This window comes from Pithys albifrons, chromosome 12, assembly GCF_047495875.1.
Source record: "Pithys albifrons albifrons isolate INPA30051 chromosome 12, PitAlb_v1, whole genome shotgun sequence".
NCBI classification, from domain to species: Eukaryota; Metazoa; Chordata; class Aves; order Passeriformes; family Thamnophilidae; genus Pithys; species Pithys albifrons.
This window is the reverse complement of record NC_092469.1, coordinates 3,987,260-4,005,804: the sequence shown is the minus strand read 5'-3', so window position 1 is coordinate 4,005,804 and position 18,545 is coordinate 3,987,260.

The window sequence follows — 18,545 nt, the reverse complement described above, 5'->3', positions numbered from 1 at the left end:
CAAAAACCAAACATACAAGTAGAACCACAAAATGCCCTTTTTTTACTGTTGGTATTTTTACACACAGAACAGATTCCTGTTTTTTTCCAACTCGGCAGTAAATTCCAGTTGCCCTCAGTTTGGCCAAGCTTTCACTCAAGGCCTGTGTACTAAAGCAAACTTTGGGAAAATATACAAATGTTATTTCTCACATTCTCTTAGCACTTCACATCTTGTGGGATTAGCAGGGGCCATGCTTTCCTTGCACCATTTTGTTCCAGATGTTCCTCCTTTGTATTTCTCTACAAATATCTGCTCAGTCTTTGTTGTGCTGATATAAATTCTTGTTCAAGTAGAACTCCCTGTATCCCTCTAGGAATCACTGCTATCACCAAATCTCACGGTGCCTTCTTGTATTTCACAGTGTTATTGGTCTAACACAAGAGTCTAGAGAATGGCTTTGTGCTTAGAAAAAGTATTTTTATTTTAATTTGAAGAATATCATCACTTAAAAATTTTAAATTTGCATTTTGAAGGTTCTGAATACACATAGAATACTTATTTTTGAAGCATATTTTGATATTTTATTCTCTGTTTAGTTTTGTCTTATGGTACTGACAGATTTCATATTCTCTGTCTAGTTTTGTCTTATGGCACTGACAGATTTCATATTAGTAAAGTAGAGGTAGGTATACCAGTAAAACTGTTCCATGATCCTTTAGTTCATTAGATACAATTTAATTGTTTAACTTGTTTTTAAATTAATTATGAGCAAGACAATGTGAAGAGTGAGATGACGTAGTAACAAAATCAATGGGTTTATTCTCCATCTCTGGCAATTTGGAAACTTCCTTTTGGTTAACTGTGCCTTTGATTCATGTCATGCAGTTGCAGAAATCAAACAGAATTTTCTAAAACCTTGAATAAATTTTTTTGCATTCTAGGCATCCTCTAAGCATTGTGATGGGTCAGAACTAGTGGACATGTAAATCCTGGAATCACAGGGTGGTCTGGGTTGGAAGGACCTTCCAGATCTTCTCATTCCACCCCTGCCATGGGCAGGGACACCTTCCACTGGACCTGGTACATATGGGAATACAGTTCAGAGTTTCTTTTCTATTGTGTTCTGTTTAGGATCTGATTGTCTAGATGGTCCTTCTTGTAGGTGACAATGCCCTTCCAGGCATGATTGGATCATCAGCTCTGCAGGAATGCTGAGGATGAGCAAGACTCAGGGAGTCATCCAGTGCCTGGGGAGTCTACCAGTACATTTGAGAAAGGAGAACAACGTAACTGACCTAAATTTCGTATTTTGAGAGGAGAACTGTTCAAATAAATCAGAATTTTGGTCTGTGACTACTGTTTCAGTGGCCACATTCCCAAGCCTGTCCTCACATGGCAGTAACTCCGAGGAGCCTGTTTTGTTAATGGGACTGGGGGCAGACTGCAGGGCTGTTCATTAGGGGCTGTTCATTAGGAGCTGTTCATTAGGGCCTGTTTCCTGCCTTGGACTCTGTTTTTCCTGGAGCATCTCCATTGATTTCAGTGGGCACATGGGGATCAATGACAGGATCTGTCCTGGGGATGGAGTCACAGAAAACAACAGCAAGGGGTTTGTAGTGGCCTCTGCACTCCCAGCATTTTCTTCCGAATTTTTAAGTTTAGTAAACAAAAGGAATAATTTGCTTTGAAAAAGCCATCATTGTTTGCTTTAGGAACCACAAGGAAACAGTAAAGGAACAAACAGCTTGAGGAAAGGAATATAAAAGCCAACATAATAAATTTTCCTGAAAGGAGAGAGATGCCCCAATTTCCTGAAGTGTGTTGTTTTTCAAGGGCATGCCAAATTTGCTATCTGTTTCCTAACAGTTGGCAATGAAGACTTGTGGTAGTTTTGCAGTAATTTTACATTAAACATCTGCCACAAATGTCTCTACTGGATATAAAAAATTCTGTTATGAAGGGATTGCTGTATGGATCAGACCAGCTTAGGAAAATTGCTCCTTGCACAACAGTTTCCCAAACTGAGAGAACAAAATGATTGATGTTATCTAGAGTAGAACCAATATAATAATTGCACTTATATCTACCCTCTGTAACAGTGTTTCTCTCTTTGTACCTTCATTTGGCAAATTCCCGAGCTGTTTTTTTGGAGACCAGGTGTCTCATAAAAACTTCTCTTTCTCCCTGTGTTTTAACTCAGCCTAAAAAATATTTTGGAGATTCACCCAAATACCACTTTCTGTATGTAACTACAGTTACATTATGGCAGAGCTACCTAAAAAGGAGCTGTGAAACTCTAAACCTGCACCTTGACTACATAATCTCTGAAGGAAATACTGATGGGTATTGTCATGGGATCTTCTGAGGCATAAATTCATTCTCTTTTCAACTTCACACCATTCAATGATTTTCTGGCAACATGAATATGATTCTTGGAGTTGTCCTGTGCATGGCCAGAAGTTGAATTTCAATGATCATGGTGGGCCCCTTCCAGCTCAGGATATTCTGAGCCTTCAAAATTTCATTTTAAAAGTTTTTCTTCAATGTGTCATTTTCTTGTTCACCTTAGAGGCACAGAATCACCTATTTAACCAAAATTCCCATTAAAATCAGAGTTGCCAGTCACCAAAAGTATTTCTTTGTCACAAATAAAGGTATTAAAAACAGCTGCTCTTGAGCAGGTCATTTGTGGGTTGCATAATTAACCACATCTGGCCTTGGTTTAAAGGCTGAGGTGCGAGTTTGTTAAGATAATTCAGAAGCTGATTTAAGAAATACCTGAGTAGTGCATTTACAGGGACTGTTTATGCCACAGCAACCTGAGGTTCAAGTTTCCTGCCTGTTTGGCTGCACTAGAGTAACTGTACAGAGGGGGGAATGATTAATTAACCTTTTCCTTGCCATGCCAATTTTGGATTCCATCCTCTATGTGGCCGTCCCCCTGAAGCAGCAGAATAAATCAGGTACAGGTAACTCTGGGAACTTAAGGAGGCCTTTCATTAGCTCTTCTTGTTGTTAATAGAATATCTAGTTTTTCCAAAAGACGTTTCAATAGTGATCAAGTGAACAATTGCTGAGTGACACTGTTCTTGGCAGGAAGTATTTCACCCTGATTGGTACCAGGGGATTGCCAGGAGGTTTTCAAATACTGCCAAGATATCTTGATATCAAGATCATTTTCTGGCCAAGAATACAGTGGGACTTTTGTCATTTCTATAAGATCTATAAGTGAAGATGCCTGAAAGAAAACTAAATCCTCCAGAAGTGAGTATTTGGGAAAGTAAACCCATTTGGGATTTCTGTGAGGGTCAAAGCCATTTGTTGTAGGTGGATTCTTTGCTTCAAATGTGTTCCTTTTTCATGTCATTGGGAAACGCATCCAAGTGTGTGAGTGCTCATTGTGGGGGAATGGAAACTGTCTGATGGCTGTCTGCTTACATTTCAAACTGCAATTGGGTTTCTTAATTATGGCTTAGAATCATGTAAAGCCTGAGGTATTACCCAGCTCAATTCCACTCGACCATCACTTCAGTGATAACTGAACTCAAACACCTCCCTTTGCTTCTACAGCTATCACAAAATAAAATATTACTGCTTGTGTTAATTGCAGCTTTGGGGTGTTCTTGCAGTTGTTTGTCATTATTATTGTCCTAAAACACATATGGTGCTGCCAGGCTGCACAGAAAGAAACGTTTGGGGAATGTTTTAGCTGCAAATGGAGAAGTGAGTGCCATGTGAGCACAGGGCAGGTCTGGCTGTGCTGCCTGCTTGGACCAGTGCCAGCATTCCTGGTCCAGCTCTGCCTCTCCAGCTTGGAGAGCTGGAAGCATTTGCATAAAGAAGGAATATTCTAACAACTCAAACTGAAAAATTGGTCTAAGCAACAATCATGAAAGAGCAACAGCTTTTTCCTGATCCTGGGTAGAGTAAAACTGACCTGACTGGCTGAAAAGACCTGAGCTTTGTCATGAATTGAATAGCCACAAATGGATGTGGACTACTAATTGTTCTCTGAACTAAACTATCATTTATAGATTTAATTGATGGTGATTAATTTCCCATCTCTCTTTGGGACAAGTATGTGGAAGTAGTTCCTGCCTGCCCCTAAACTTGTCCTCATTGGATGTTACAACTATACCCTAAACTGCTCTTCTGTGGTAGCAGCTATTGCTGTTCCTGTGCATGACTTTATAAAGTACACATAAAAGGGTATTTTAAAAAATGTTTTATTGCTGAGAAAAATTTGTATATACAGGATCTACAGCTGAGGAAAGAGATGATACTAATAAGAAAGTAAATAAATAAAATTTATTTTAAATATCCAGCTTCAAAAGCCAGGAAGGTTTTTCATTAATATTCTAATAATTTTGAGGATATAGCAGATATCAAGAGTAAGAAGATATCTTACCAAAAATAATTTTATTTGTGATGGTGAGGAGTAGGAAAAGAAGAAGAAATTGTATCTTTCGTTCAGAAGAGAAGTGTGATGTGTTTATACTAAGAAGTATAAGTAGCCCTGAGCATAGAAGGGAAGTTGAAGGAAAGTTTGAAAAAAAAAATTTAAGTCCTCTGGCATTTTAAACTATAGCTAATAATTTTTTCCTGCATATTTTCTGATTAAATAGTTACAATAAATACCTAAAAATCCCAGTATCATCTGATACATTTGATACAAGACCAGCTAAGGACCAGCACGTCCACACTGACATTAAACATCTGAGGTCATTGGGGTGGGTCTCAAAGGCTGAGGTGTGCCAACAAAATACCAAATACCAAATCATGCCAACCTTATCATCAAGATATATTAGGGTCAGTCACATGCTGAGTTCCAATACAATGCAGGTCTAAGACCATGCAAGGCACATATTTGTCCTGCAGGAGTCCCTGGCAGAGCTTGGAGACCCTTCCCTGGTGTAACAAGGCAGGACCTGTGGAGCTGCCATGGGTTTGTAGGGGACAATGCACAGTCAATCAAGGCTACAGCACTGACTAAGAACATGAAGGTATCCTAAGAAAACTGAAGCTGTTAAAATGTGAAACAACTAAATCATGTATAAATGGCCATCTCTGTAGCCTTTATTAAGCAATTAAATTCATCACAATAATGCTTTCCATCTGAGATGCCACATTTGTCTTGGGAAGGTCTGGCACTGGCATCACATGGTAGACTCCCTAACTCCTCCTCTGGTCTCTGTTACTATTTAAGTTCTCCTAATTCTTGCCTTACTTCCAGGATCTAACAGGATGAGTTACATCTCTGCTGCTCAGCTGTTAAGTGTATTCCCCCTGCTAGAAATTATTTATTTGACTGCCACATGGCACATCATCTGTCATGTGTAAGCAGAGGAAAGATCTTCCTCCAACGTTCTTTCTGCTCTTTAATCTCTCCATGGAAAGTTGCAGCTTTGCCTTCAGAGTGCTGAAGAGAAGGCTGGAAACACTTCCTTAGAGCTGAATTTCTCCTCTTCCCCCACCACCACTCTGGGTGCACAGGAGCCTTTTTGGGGCTGCAGCACTAGAAGTTCATCACACAAAAGCTTTTCAAGGGCCTTGAGGTTAAATATAGTTACTAAAATATGAGCTGAGTATTTGCACATGGAAGACAGACCAGATCAAACTTTTCTACACTTCTACCGGAAATTAAAATCCAATTATTTTCAATGTATAATATATTAGAGGCAAGCCAGACTTCCTACTGATTGTATGAACCTTAGTAATATTTTGCTAATGAACATAATTCAATGAGTTTGAAAAGATGTTTTATTGCCATTATCATCCATAAATGAATGAAGGATTATTTTGTCTAAGGGCAAAAGGTGCCACAGAGATCTGCTTAATTTTTTGCTGGAAATTTAGGTGATAATCTATTTTCCATACTAGTATTTTCTCCATAATAGTGTTAAAGTTTCCTGTAACTGCCAAACTCTGTTCTGTAATAATTCTGTTTAGGCCATTGTGATGTGCTAAAGACATAAATATATTCAGGACACAACTAAGTACTATCATTCAAATTGTACTGACCTTCTGGGTGTGCTGAAGTTTGGTTGGATTTTCCCATCCCCTTGTGTGTTCCATTATTCCCTGTGATTCTGCTTTTAAGTTCTAGTACCATGGGAATTGCTGTTCCCATTTAGTGAAATATCAGCCTGGGTAAACCACTTGTAGTATTTTATAATTTAAGAGTGCTAAATATAGATCAGAAGCTCTATGTGATCTTCATCTTTGCTGGTATTTTGTTTTCATCACTCTTATTTCTCAGCACAGAAATTGCTGGAAAACATTATCCATCTTTTATGTTTTCCTTTCCATTGGATACAAAACCAAAATACTCAAAGTCTCATTCAATATCAGCAGGAGTTAAAAGGTATCTTGCTCTGCCTAAACTGATTGAAAAGTGTTTTAAACTTTCAACTTTTCAGAAGTTGAAATAACTCTGACAAGACACCTTAATGCAGATGTTTGAGTAGTTCATTTAATAAAATATGAACGAGGCATATTTTAAAAACCAGGTTACAAAAGCAATACAAAGTTTATAGTTGCAGTTACTCACAATGGACAAGACTTTTCCAGCCACTGTTTTACTTTTTAACACATGTGTAAAATATCAAACAAATTAGAGAATGCCAAAACGACTGGGAAATAAAATTTAAATCTCAAACAAATTAACAAATGCTAAAACAAGTGGAAAACAAAATTCAAAAATCATTTTAATTCATTGATATTTACTAAAATTTTGTCCTTGACCAATTTTAGTCCAGTGTGTTGACACAAGTGAGTCATTGCTCTATTTTATGTAACTTCCTTTCTTCATTTCTGATTTGGTGAGACTTAAGTTTGAAACTTAAGCCAAGCACATTTTTACTCTCTTGATTGCAGAAAGGGTTTGTGATGTAGCAATTTCACACAGTGTTCAGGCATTCCCAGGGTGGAAATCTGGAGCTGCAGACTTTGTGGCAAAATCCCTGCATTATTTAAGCATATATTCTGCCTTCTCTTGGTGTCCCTAAGCACAAAGCACAGTGCACTAATTATGTCCCACATGCTCCTACTGTCCAGACCAAGTACTCAAAAAAAAACCCCAAAATTAAGATCCTTTTCCTCTAAGACATTAAGATCATCAGTGCTTATCCAGATCAAAAAGTGGATTTGATCAAGCATTATACTTGATAATTCTTCACAAATTAAAATAAAATAGTCCTCAGACTAAAGAACGTTTTTTTATCCCAGTCTTTACTTCTTCTTATATTTTTGTAGTGTTTTTTAAACTACCACCAGAAGTTCCCCTCCTTCATGAAAATGTAAAACTTCATAAGACAATTGTCCAGAAAAGCTGGGAATATTCCACCCCTGGAAGTGTCCAAGGCCAGGTTGGACAAGGCTTGGAGCTACCTGGGATAGTGGAAGGTGTCCCTGCCCATGGCAGGGGGTGGGATGAGATGAGCTTTAGGATCCCTTCCAACCCAAACCAGTCTGTGATTCTATGCTAAATAATTTACTGAATAAGTAATGGACACCCAAGGCTGGATCTAAGTTTGGCTTATTTTGGCCTCTCATTTCAAGAGAAGAGGCTGCTGGAGTTTTAGGAAAAGGAGATATCATACCTAGGGCCATGTTTTCCCAGCTTCCACAAAATAAATGGGGACAAGATCTTGCACACAGATATTTGTGTTTGGTAGCTAACACTAAATCTATGTCCCTTGACTTTAGCAATCCCCCTTTCAACCTGAACCCTTTATCTTCACACCTTCAGCAGCAAATGCTTTGGTTGCAGGAGAGTTTGTGCTGGTTTAAATCTAAAGCCTGATGGTGTCACTGCATGAACTAAGGTTCCTGAGGTTTGAGAAAGAATTCACATCCACCTGGTCTCTGCATCCCTAGGAATTTTCAGTTACTTTCCCAGTCTTTTCCTTATGAAGGGGAATTTGTGTAACCCACTTAATTCCCCCTCACAGTGAACCTCTTCTGTGTTCCAATAGTTGTGTTTGTCTGTACTTGGACATTTGAGTTCTCTGTCAAACCTGTTTGCCAATAAAGGGAAGTCACTCAGTGACAGAGCCAAGCAGAGTGTAGATTTTGAAACCCTTCTTTCTAAATGCATTACATGTTTAGAAGAAATGCAAAGCAGGCATCAGTTAGGGTTTTGCCTGCAGTCTTCAATCTGTAAGATCCCTAATTTGTATTCTGATGACTGAAGTAGACACACATTTCACCAGGATTTGGGTTTTCTGTGCTTTGGCATCTGGTTACTCAGTGAGAAAATAAAGCAATGAAAGTTAAAATACCTCCAGGAGTATCAGCAACATCTGCTAAAGTGAGGGAGATACATAGCCCAGGTGAAAACTCACAAGGTGTCCTATTATTAATAACGAGACACATTTCAAAAATTATTATTTACACTGGCTTAATTTTTTGTGGTGATATTTTATGTTCTGTAAAGCAATGGCAGAGTACACAACAAAATTAAATAAAAGAAGTAGCAGTGCCCTTAAGGAAAAGCAGATTGCAGAGTAAATTGAAAACACCAAAGGAATACATTTGGAGAAGACTTTTTGGAGATCAACATTTTTAACTGTACTACTTATGTATTTTCTCAGAAGACATCACCAGACAGCAAAGCAGCAGCCTTCTGGAGGCCATAAACTGAAATAAAAGCAATAACCAACTGAGTGTTTCTTCTTCTGAGTGAATGTCCAGAATGAATTGCACTGAGCAACATCACATATCTCTGGGATATCGAGGCTTGGGGTCTTTGAGAGGATCCCACTGGCAAATGAAATAAAAAATAATCTAAACAAACTTTAGTTTGCTGAGCCCTCCACCAGCCAACATGAAGGGAGGTGAAAATAGTGTTATTTTCACTTTTTCCACGTCTATGGCTGTACCAGGCAATGCTCTGCCAACCACCTTTGAATCAAGTAAAGCTTTACTGGACCATTAATACTCCATGGAGGAAAACTAGTCAAATATGAGAACAATTTACATTTATAAATGCATAGCAAATGTAAATTTACTTTCTATGGTTGTCTCCAGAACCACCCTGGAAAGGTTTAGCACACACAAACTGATCTTGCAAAGATGAGATGTTGACAATATTATTGGGTTTACTATTAAATGAGTGAGATGGTTAAGAATACAATATTGCAGCCCACTCTTCTTATCAGAAAACCAGACCTGTGCATTACAGTTGACCAAAGGAAGTAATTTTCTCAGTATCAGGAAACATAATTAGGTACTGCAAGTATGGATTAGTACAGCTCTGCTGTCAGAGGAATTAAAAAAAAAAAATCCTAAGAACCTGAAATGAAAGAAAAACCTCATAGAATGAAACCTGCTGTGGTCTCAATTAAATAAACTCCTCCTCTTTCCCTATAATTATCTATCATGTTTTCTTATAGCTGCTAAAATTCCACCTGTATGTATTTGTCTTGAGTGATCCAAATACACATCAATGCAGTGTGTGTGTGTGGAGTGCTGAAAACTTAGGGTATGTCAAGTATTTTAGTAAAAAGACCAAATTGTAGGTAGAGAGAATTTCATGGGAGCTTTTCAGTTTACAATATGACAAATTATTGAAAAATACATCACGTGCTGCATTATTTTCTCCAATAGTCTGGGCACAAATTAACATATCCTGACACCCTGGCCTGTCTTTCTGCTCCTGTTGATACATAAACCTGAATCTGAATTTTGGTGTTCTACTCTTGCAAATACAGTTCCCAAAATGTTTGTCTCTCATGATAACAGATTTGGGGAGGAAAGGACTTTTGGGAGGGAGAGCAAGTAATTATTCTTTACATGGTAAGTCAAAGTGTGTGGGAACTTCATTTTGATTCCACTAAAACTCATGACTGGTTTTATCATTGACTTCTTGAGGACTGAGAAAGAGTTAAACCAAAACTGGCTGTCTTTTGAAATCTCAAACTGTATTTATTTTGTCTGACATCCACAGCAAAATTCTGTCATTGAATTAATTCTGAGTTGACTCAGTAATGTCCCTAAAGTATTGTGTAATTTGGATCCAGTTAATATTGCAACTAAAATTCCATTTTGATTGGTGACAGTAGTTATTTCTGGTTTTATTTTAGTTTATTTATATTTTTATTTTAGTTTATTTCTAATGTAATTCATTCAAAGAAGCTTGTAATTTTTAATTAAGTATTAAAATCACATTAGCAAAAGCAAGTACTTTCAAAGCAAAGTATTTTTGCTTCAGGGAAAAGAGATTATTTATCCTTTAAAGGAGGGGGGTATATAAATATTTCATGATCAGATAAATATGTTGCTTAGTACTTAATCTTTAACATGTGCTGGAACCTAAGGGATTACTAAGGGGATTGTATCAGCATTCAGTTTACTACTGTAAATAACTTTTACTATGGCAGTATAGTTTGTGTTTATTGTGCAACTTGATTCTGTTCTACTGAGTCACATACAATGCAAACTATATGTGGATTTTAACTGGAATGTCACAGTGTTTGGATACAAGCTCAGCAGGAAGGCCAGGCTGGGACAGTCTCAACCCAACCGGGCTGTGCAACCACAGGGCCCACAGTGGCTCATCTGGTGCCACCTCCCTGCTCCAGCAGGGCCATCCCAGAGCACTTGGAACAGGATTGTGGCCAGAGGGGTCTGGAATATCCCCAGGGAGGAGACTCCACCCCCTCTCTGGGCAGCCTGGTCAGTGCTGGGTCCCGGCACAGCAAAGAAGTTCTTCCTCCTGTCCAGGTGGCACTTGCCGGGCATCAGTTCCTGCCCATTCCTCTTGTGCCATTGCTGGGCCTCCGAGCAGAGCCTGGTCCTTGCTCTGCCCCCTCCTTGCAGGCACTGCCAGCCATGGGGAGGTCCCTCTCAGGCTCTGCTCTGGAGGCTGAGCAGCCCCAGCTCCCTCAGCCTGTCCTGGGCACAGAGGACTGACAGTGGCCTTCATTCTGTTGAGGGAAGAGGATTTTAACCCATGGCCCCAGTGCTGTTCTTGTACCAGCTCTGCAGTTCAGAGAGCAGCAAATGCCAACCTTCTCCACTCTGCCAGGTGGGCTCAGTGATGCCCTTGTGTGCTGAGGGCACAGTCACTACCCAAAGGGTTCAGCAGCGTTTTCACATCCCTCAGGTTGAGCATGGGCAGTTAGAAAGAGTTTTTTCTGCTTTTTACCATCCATCAGTGTGTGTATCAGCAAGTAAAACAATATGAAACGACACACTGAGAAAAGCAAATGTTTTCAGCTGTTGTAGGAAGGTCTTTCACTTGAAGTCAGGCAGTGCTTTCAGAAGCATGTCATCCTGACAGCCCTCTTATTTCGTGTCCTGCAGGGAGACAGATAATATCACAGCCTGCCATAAAGATAAGGGAATCAGGAGCAACAAAGCACCAAAATGTGGGACTTGGATTATTGTTGCATTTAGAAAACACTATTTTTTCCTGTTGCTGGGAAGGTGAAATGGCTAAGTTTCATAGGGAGGGCCATCCTGCACTCAAAGCTTCCTTCTCCCCACACCTCTGCCTTCTCTGCCTGACTGCTGTAGCAGCCAGTGTTTTGACTGTTATAATTCAAAAAAAAAAAAAAGTAAAAATAAAGGATGAAAATACATATTAAATTAGCACTGCCATGGAAAAGGGGCATTCTTTGAAGGAAACAACGTTGCATTATTTGTCCTTACCTTTTTGTAACTATGCTGAGTTTCAGGTACCAACACATCCCCACTTCCAACTCCGAGTTCCTAATTATGCACAACGACAAAAAGAGCCTTTTTGTGCAGGGTTTGTCAAGTGGCACTGCTCAAACCTTTTTTGTTCTATGCAAACCCAAGGCAAGCTGAACTTTCCCTGCTATTCCCAAATGCTCAGGGTATTTGCATTATTTAAAATCCCTCAGCACTGCAGGACACGTGGATTGGAACCACCCAAGGTTTGAGCTTCACACTAAAGGTGGGCACTTTGCTGCAGCACATCCAAGGCAAACTCAGCAGCAGCAGTTCAGTGTACATGAACTTACTGCTGCTTAATTAAGTGGAGAATGGAATTAGGGTTGAGAGGGATCAGCCCTTTATCTGTCACAGTAACTTGCATTGTCAATGGACTTGGATTTAAAATCAAATAAAGGGCAGCGTTTTCTCTTTCTTCTTGTCCAGCCTCAGAGTATAAATTTGGCAGGTTCCAAGGGGCTGTAGAATCAGTTTTGTGCCCCGTGGTTACTCCAGTCTGGCAAACCCCCTCAGACAGAAATCCAAGGGGGAAAGTGTGATTTTACCTAAATCAAATCACCACCCTGATGGGGGTGTTCACCTTGTGCCATGACACATTCCTCACATTCACTCCTAGAGAAGGTCAACAAACATGCAGAAATATGAAAACAGGACTTTGTTTGATTTAATTCAGAACTTCTCCATGGAGAATACTCAGTTAAAAACAGGTGTTTCTAAAGCAAACTAATTTTACCCTTACCTAATCTCTAGAAGACTAGTTCTAAATTACCATAAAACCAAAAAAATAGTAAATTTTAATAACATTATACTGTGAAACTCTGTAGTCCAACATTATTTATAAGTTATGCATAACTATTTATGCAATTTAGATCCCACTTATATGTTGTGTTTAAAAGAATAATGCACAGTTTATTCTGAAATTTGTTTTCCAGCATTTAGGAGACCAAAAATAAACACAACCAAAAGATGCCAAGGGCTTGAAAATGAAAAACATTCATTTAAGTGAATCCAAATACAAGAAATGAGAGTCTTCAGAGATAATGCTACTTTAGTTTCTTGGGAACTTCTTTTTCTTTGCAGTTCTTCTTTATGACAAGCCAAATCCTGTGATTAGTTCTAGGCTTGGACACAAATTTAGGAGAAGATAAATTTTGCTTATTGAATCAATAAATATATTTCCTGGAAAGCACTGTCTCAATATATTCCTGTCCTTCAGAGAAACAGCAGATATAAGCAGTGAGACAGGAGAGTGTCCTGAACCCACAGCTTTGCCTAAACCAGCAAGTTTGACTGATGCTTTCCTGCCTAAATTAATTTAAAATGACTCCCTGATCATTGGGTGAAGCCAGTTTGCAGCTGTGCCAGACCTTAAAGAGGTGTCCAAAGTCCCCAAGCTGCCTTTTCCTCCCATTTGTGCAGCTGGAAAGCTGGAATCACCATCAAAGCCACTGAGACTGTGCAGATAGAGAGTTATTAAGAAAAAAGACCCAGATTTTTCTACATTTAGAAGTCAGTAAAATCATTAGAATGTGTATTTGCATGTGTCTGGAAGTTAAGATGGGTTCCAGTTGGCCATAGGTATTTCAACTGAATGACAACCTACTCTTCCTATAAAATGAAATTAATTTGAAACCTCTTGCCTGAAAATTGGAAAAACAGAACCCTATTTATCTGTGATGTTTATGGGCCATTTAAAAAGAATATATATTTAAAATCATATTGAAAATATATTTCTCACAAAACTCACTCCACCCAAGCATTTGGTGTCACATTTTTTAACCCTTTTTAACCATTTCAAGACCTAATTTTTTCTAAAATCTCCTCTCCCTAATTTATTCCATGAAGAGGTATTTACAGCAATTTGAATTATTAAAAACATGAAAGAAAGGGAGGTAGCATAGCAATATTCCCAAAGAATAATTGACATTTACCTTCTCAGTGGCCCACTGCCCTTTGTCACTGAGCAGAACTTGGGGAGTGAGGCAAACCCATAACCTTTGCCCAACAAAACTGAGGACAGGGATAATACTAATTCAGTGTGAGAAATCTGACATTTAGGGGCATAAGCCATGTCCTTTTTTTCTCTAAAATGTGATGATGTTAAAGGAGGAAAAAAATGCAAAGTAGTGTAGAGATCTGAAAGAAGCATGTGGTGGGTGCAGATTCCACGCACTAAACCTCATAAATCCCAAATTACTCATAAATACCTAATTGTGTGTAACAGCAACCAAGGGGGCTCTTCTCAAGGGTTAGAAAAAACTTAGTAATTATGTTTTGGTTGCTAGTATCTTAAAACAATATTACATTCAGCAGTGTTTATGGAAGAGAGGTGTGTCTGATGTTATTTATCCCCTTCCTTTGGAGAATACATTAATGCTGTTCACTGTAAGAAAGTGAAAATAAGGGAAGTGCAAATCAGACAATTTATTCCAAAGACAAATAGAAATGCACACAGCCAGGAAAGGGATTAGGATTACCTGGATTTCTCTTTGTAATCATAGATTTTATTATCATAGCTGATTTTCTTACATATACACTTTGATTTCTGCAGTATATTTATGGCCTTTTTCTTACTGTTTTCTGACACAGAAGGTGCTGACAGATTTTAGGGTAAGGAAAGCAGTTAGACCATAGAATACTGGGCTAATGAGCTCCTAAAGCATTTTGTGCCAGCGTTGGCGAGATGGTGAAAAAGTATTTCAAAATGCAAGAAGTGATAAAACAACTTGTTAATTTACCTAGAGGAGTGTTTATTTCTTTCCTTATCTCCATCCTCTGTCAATGTTTATTGGCAGCTTAACCAAAGTTGGAGCACCACTCATGAAGGCAGGTACGTGATAAAAGAAAATAATTTCAAAAAAGAAATTATAAAATCATAGAATCTCAGAATGGCTTGGGCAGGAAGGGACCTTAAAGATCATCCAGTCCCACACCCTGCCATGGGCAGGGACACCTCCCACCAGCCCAGGTTGCTCCAAGCCCTGTCCAACCTGGCCTTGGACACTTCCAGGGATGGGGCAGCCACAGCTTCTCTGGGCACCCTGTGCCAGGGCCTGCCCACCCTCACAGCCAAGGATTCCTCCCCAATATCCCATCTAACCCTGCCCCTGGCAATGTGAGGCCATTCCCCTTGTCCTGTCCCTCCAGGCCCTTGTCAATGGTCTCTCTCCATCTTTCTTGCAGCTCCTTCAGGCACTGCAAGGACACAATGAGGTCACCCCAAAGCTTCTCTTCTCCAGGCTGAACAATCCCAGTTCTCCCATCTTTTCCTCCCAGCAGAGCTGTGCTATGTGTGTCACCTGCACTGCTCAGCTTGGTGTCACCTGCAAATAAACTTGTAACAGTGATGGAGTGGACATTGAGGTTTGTTGCTTAAACCCTTTCCCTACGCAGTGTTTTCCCAGCTTGAGACAAGAATAATGAACAAATGAACAACCAGCCAGATTGAAAAGCCAGTTCTGTGCTTTTCATTAACCTATTGACTTGAGGTGGAGAAGGGAAATAAAGTCCCACTTAGTTCAGTACCCAAATGGGGGAGCTCTCCCCAGGCTGGTGCTCCCCTTTCCTGTTCAAGGCAGGGGGCAGGAAAAGGGGAGAAACCTACAAAGACTGGGGAAAGTTGAGAAGATTCAGGCAGCAGGAGATTCTGAAACTGAACTTCATTCTCACTTACTGAGAAATGATCCACAACTGCTGTTCCTCTGTGGGCTTTTGGAATGCTGCTCCTATGTGGAAAGTTGTTGTCTGCACAGTCTCTGTGTTCATGCAGTAGAAGCAAAGTGCAAAATGCTGAACCTTTTCAAAGAATACATTTAAATCTGTTCATGTCCTTGTCTAATACATCTTAAAGCTTTAATTAAGAACACATAGCTAATGTCAGCTTTATTATAAACACAGGAAATCTAACTCTCATCATTAGTGTTCAACTTTAAAAAAAGATCAAAAGGAAGCAGATGCACTGGAAAGTCTTTCTCAAAATCAAAAATCATTTTATTAATCTGTTTCACTGGGCAGGACACAGCTCCTCACCACAGAAGGTTAGAAAATTCTTTTCATGAAAGTTCTCAGCTTGACCTTCAGCAGGATTTTTCTCAGAAGTCAGGTTTGCAGGTCACAGAGGGAGCTTTTATTTGCCAGCTGAGTGCATTATTATTAGCATTATTAATTGGCATTATTATGGTTAACACTTGTGCATGATCTGCACAGAGATGTCTGTTCTGAGTAGCCCCAGCCTGTTGTTCCCACGATCCGTGCTGTGCTTGGTGGGATTTCTCACCCTCATCAGTCTGATGCTTAATAAGTTTTAGCATTTGTTTGTGACTGGTTAGTGATTGTCTCTTTAGAGTATTTTTATATACCAAGGTATTTCTCACAGATGCTTCCAGGCTGTGCTATACCTTTGGCAAGAGAATATTGCAGCAATTATTTTGAATACTGTGAGTTTCTCAAGGATCAAATCAACTGTGTCTACAGAGCTTCCCTATGATCTATCTTCTTTCCAGGTGAAAGACCATTCCCACCTCATCAGAAAGTGAATATACACTGATGTGTGCTGTACCTGAGACTGAAAGGATAATTGCTGCAACTTGCCTGACCACTGGATACTGCTATTTGCAGAGTTACAGGCTGGTCCTGTGAATGTCAAGAAGAGATTGGGGGTATGGCTTTCATTTGAAAGGTATTCTTGTTGTATTTGTGAAGGCTTGTTTGAAACTATTTTGCACAAGGTTTGTCAGGGGTTTGAATGAAATTCGAGAAGCTCCTCAGCCTTTGGAAAGACTGCAAACACTTTGTGGAGTCTCTAAAATTCACAGAGCAGTTGTTGATTCACACAACATCTTTGAATTCAGTTTCCATATTTTGTATGATTTTAAAGACATTTTGACTTCCCTTGAAAGATCCTCTGTTTCAATTACTGTAGAAACACAACAAACAGCTCCTGTCTGCTCCCACCTCTCCACACTTGTGCTCTTTGTTCTCTGTGTGCCCTTGGGTGGCTTTTCCCCACGTGGTTCAGTTCATATCAGCAGTTGTGACTGAAGCACGTTCGTGTCTTTACTGCAGTCCAATGCTCTCCTTGGCTTAGTTAAATGACTGAGATTTGAAATCAATCAGGCTCCTTCTCAGAAGCTGTTCAGCACTAGTTAGGTCACGTTTCTTGAGGACAATAAGGCACTGAACAAGTTACGGTTAAATGGATATTTTTTAATCAATAAGTACAAACCAAGAACCAACTCAATGTAAATTTTTTTCCTTATACCCCTTTCTCTTTAGAGCAAATACTGATGAAAAGCATTTCAGTGACAATTTCTTGTGGCTCACATAATTTTTTCATGCTCATTCCACCATTTGCATTAGGGTGCAAGTTCTTTGGGATAAAGCCCTAAGCACAGTTATTAGTGGTATATGTGCTAAAACCAGTGTTGTCCTCCAATAGTGAAATGATGAAGCATCCCAAAGGACCTACAGCTTCAGCAAACAGAGTTTTCCAGTTTGTTATTGTAGATTTACAATCACTGTATGGGCAAAAAGAACAAGATTTAGATCATAGAATAGAATCCCAGAATCACTGAGACTGCAAAAGCCCTCCCAGCCCATGGAGCCCACCCTGTGCCTGATGCCCACCTTGACCCCCAGCCCAGAGCACTGAGTGCCATGGCCAGTCCTGCCTTGGGCACCTCCAGGGCTGGGCACTCCAACTCTCCCTGGGCAGCCTCTTCCAGTGCCTGACCACCCTTTCCAGGGAGAAATTCCTGCTGCTGTGCCCCCTGCCCCTGCCCTGGCCCAGCCTGAGGCCGTGCCTTCTTCTTTCTCTTGTTCCGAGGGAACAGAGCCTGACCCCATCCCAGCTCCACCCTCTATGATGACTCTATTATTTTAATTTAAAGATTGTTTGGAAACAACACTATATGGCACTGCATTAGCACAATGTGAATTTGGTGACCATGAAATAATTAAAGGTAGAACAATGTGAGCTGAGCCATTGTACTTAGAGAAGTAAAATGATTCCCAAGGTGCATTTAACTTTATTTTCTTATACTCAGTGTAGAGAGCTCCAACTGTGTTGATTCACTGCCAACAGTGTTTTTGCCATTTCAGCATCTGGAAGCCTGGCTGTTAAATAATCAATATTTATTATTAAACATGGAGAAACATTTACTAAACTTTCCTTGGAGATTTTCCTGACATACCTTTGACATCCCTTTGTTAATGAAAAGTCTCTGTACTGCTTTTCAAAATTGCTCAGTGTATTTGCAGAAAGGAGGACAGGAGAAGAGGCTTTTCTAGTTCCAAATATCTCAAAATTAGCCAGTAAATTAGCAAGCAAAAAATTAGCACAAGATATGATACTACTTCTCTTAATCAGTCTTAATTTATTTTATATTATTTTATTTTATTTTATTTTTGTTAAAAGAAGAGTCATTCTGAGCAATGTCAATGGAAGTCCATGGGAAAAATCCCATTTCCTTTCCTGACAAAAAAGGTCTCATAAGTATCAATTTTTTTTGTTCCAAGATATTCTGAGTGGTTCTGAGGTTTTTTCTCTGTTCTTCACTGTAGATTAATCAACTGTTTAAACCTTTGTTAATGTGACCTGTTATTTAATTTCATATTAAAAGCCTTGTCATTCCTTCAAATTTCACAAAACAAGTGAAACATTTCACCTTTTCATCTTTATTTTCATGCATAAAAAGATTTTTGCTTATTAAAAAGAAAAAGGATCATATTCTAAATATCTGTTATCAAGGGCAGATTGGTGACTTTTCAGTGTCACATAAATACAAGTCTCAACTTTTGTAAAATCTTATTCCAAAAAAATGTTAATAGTATGTGCAATGTCCATTTCTTTTACGACACTGGGA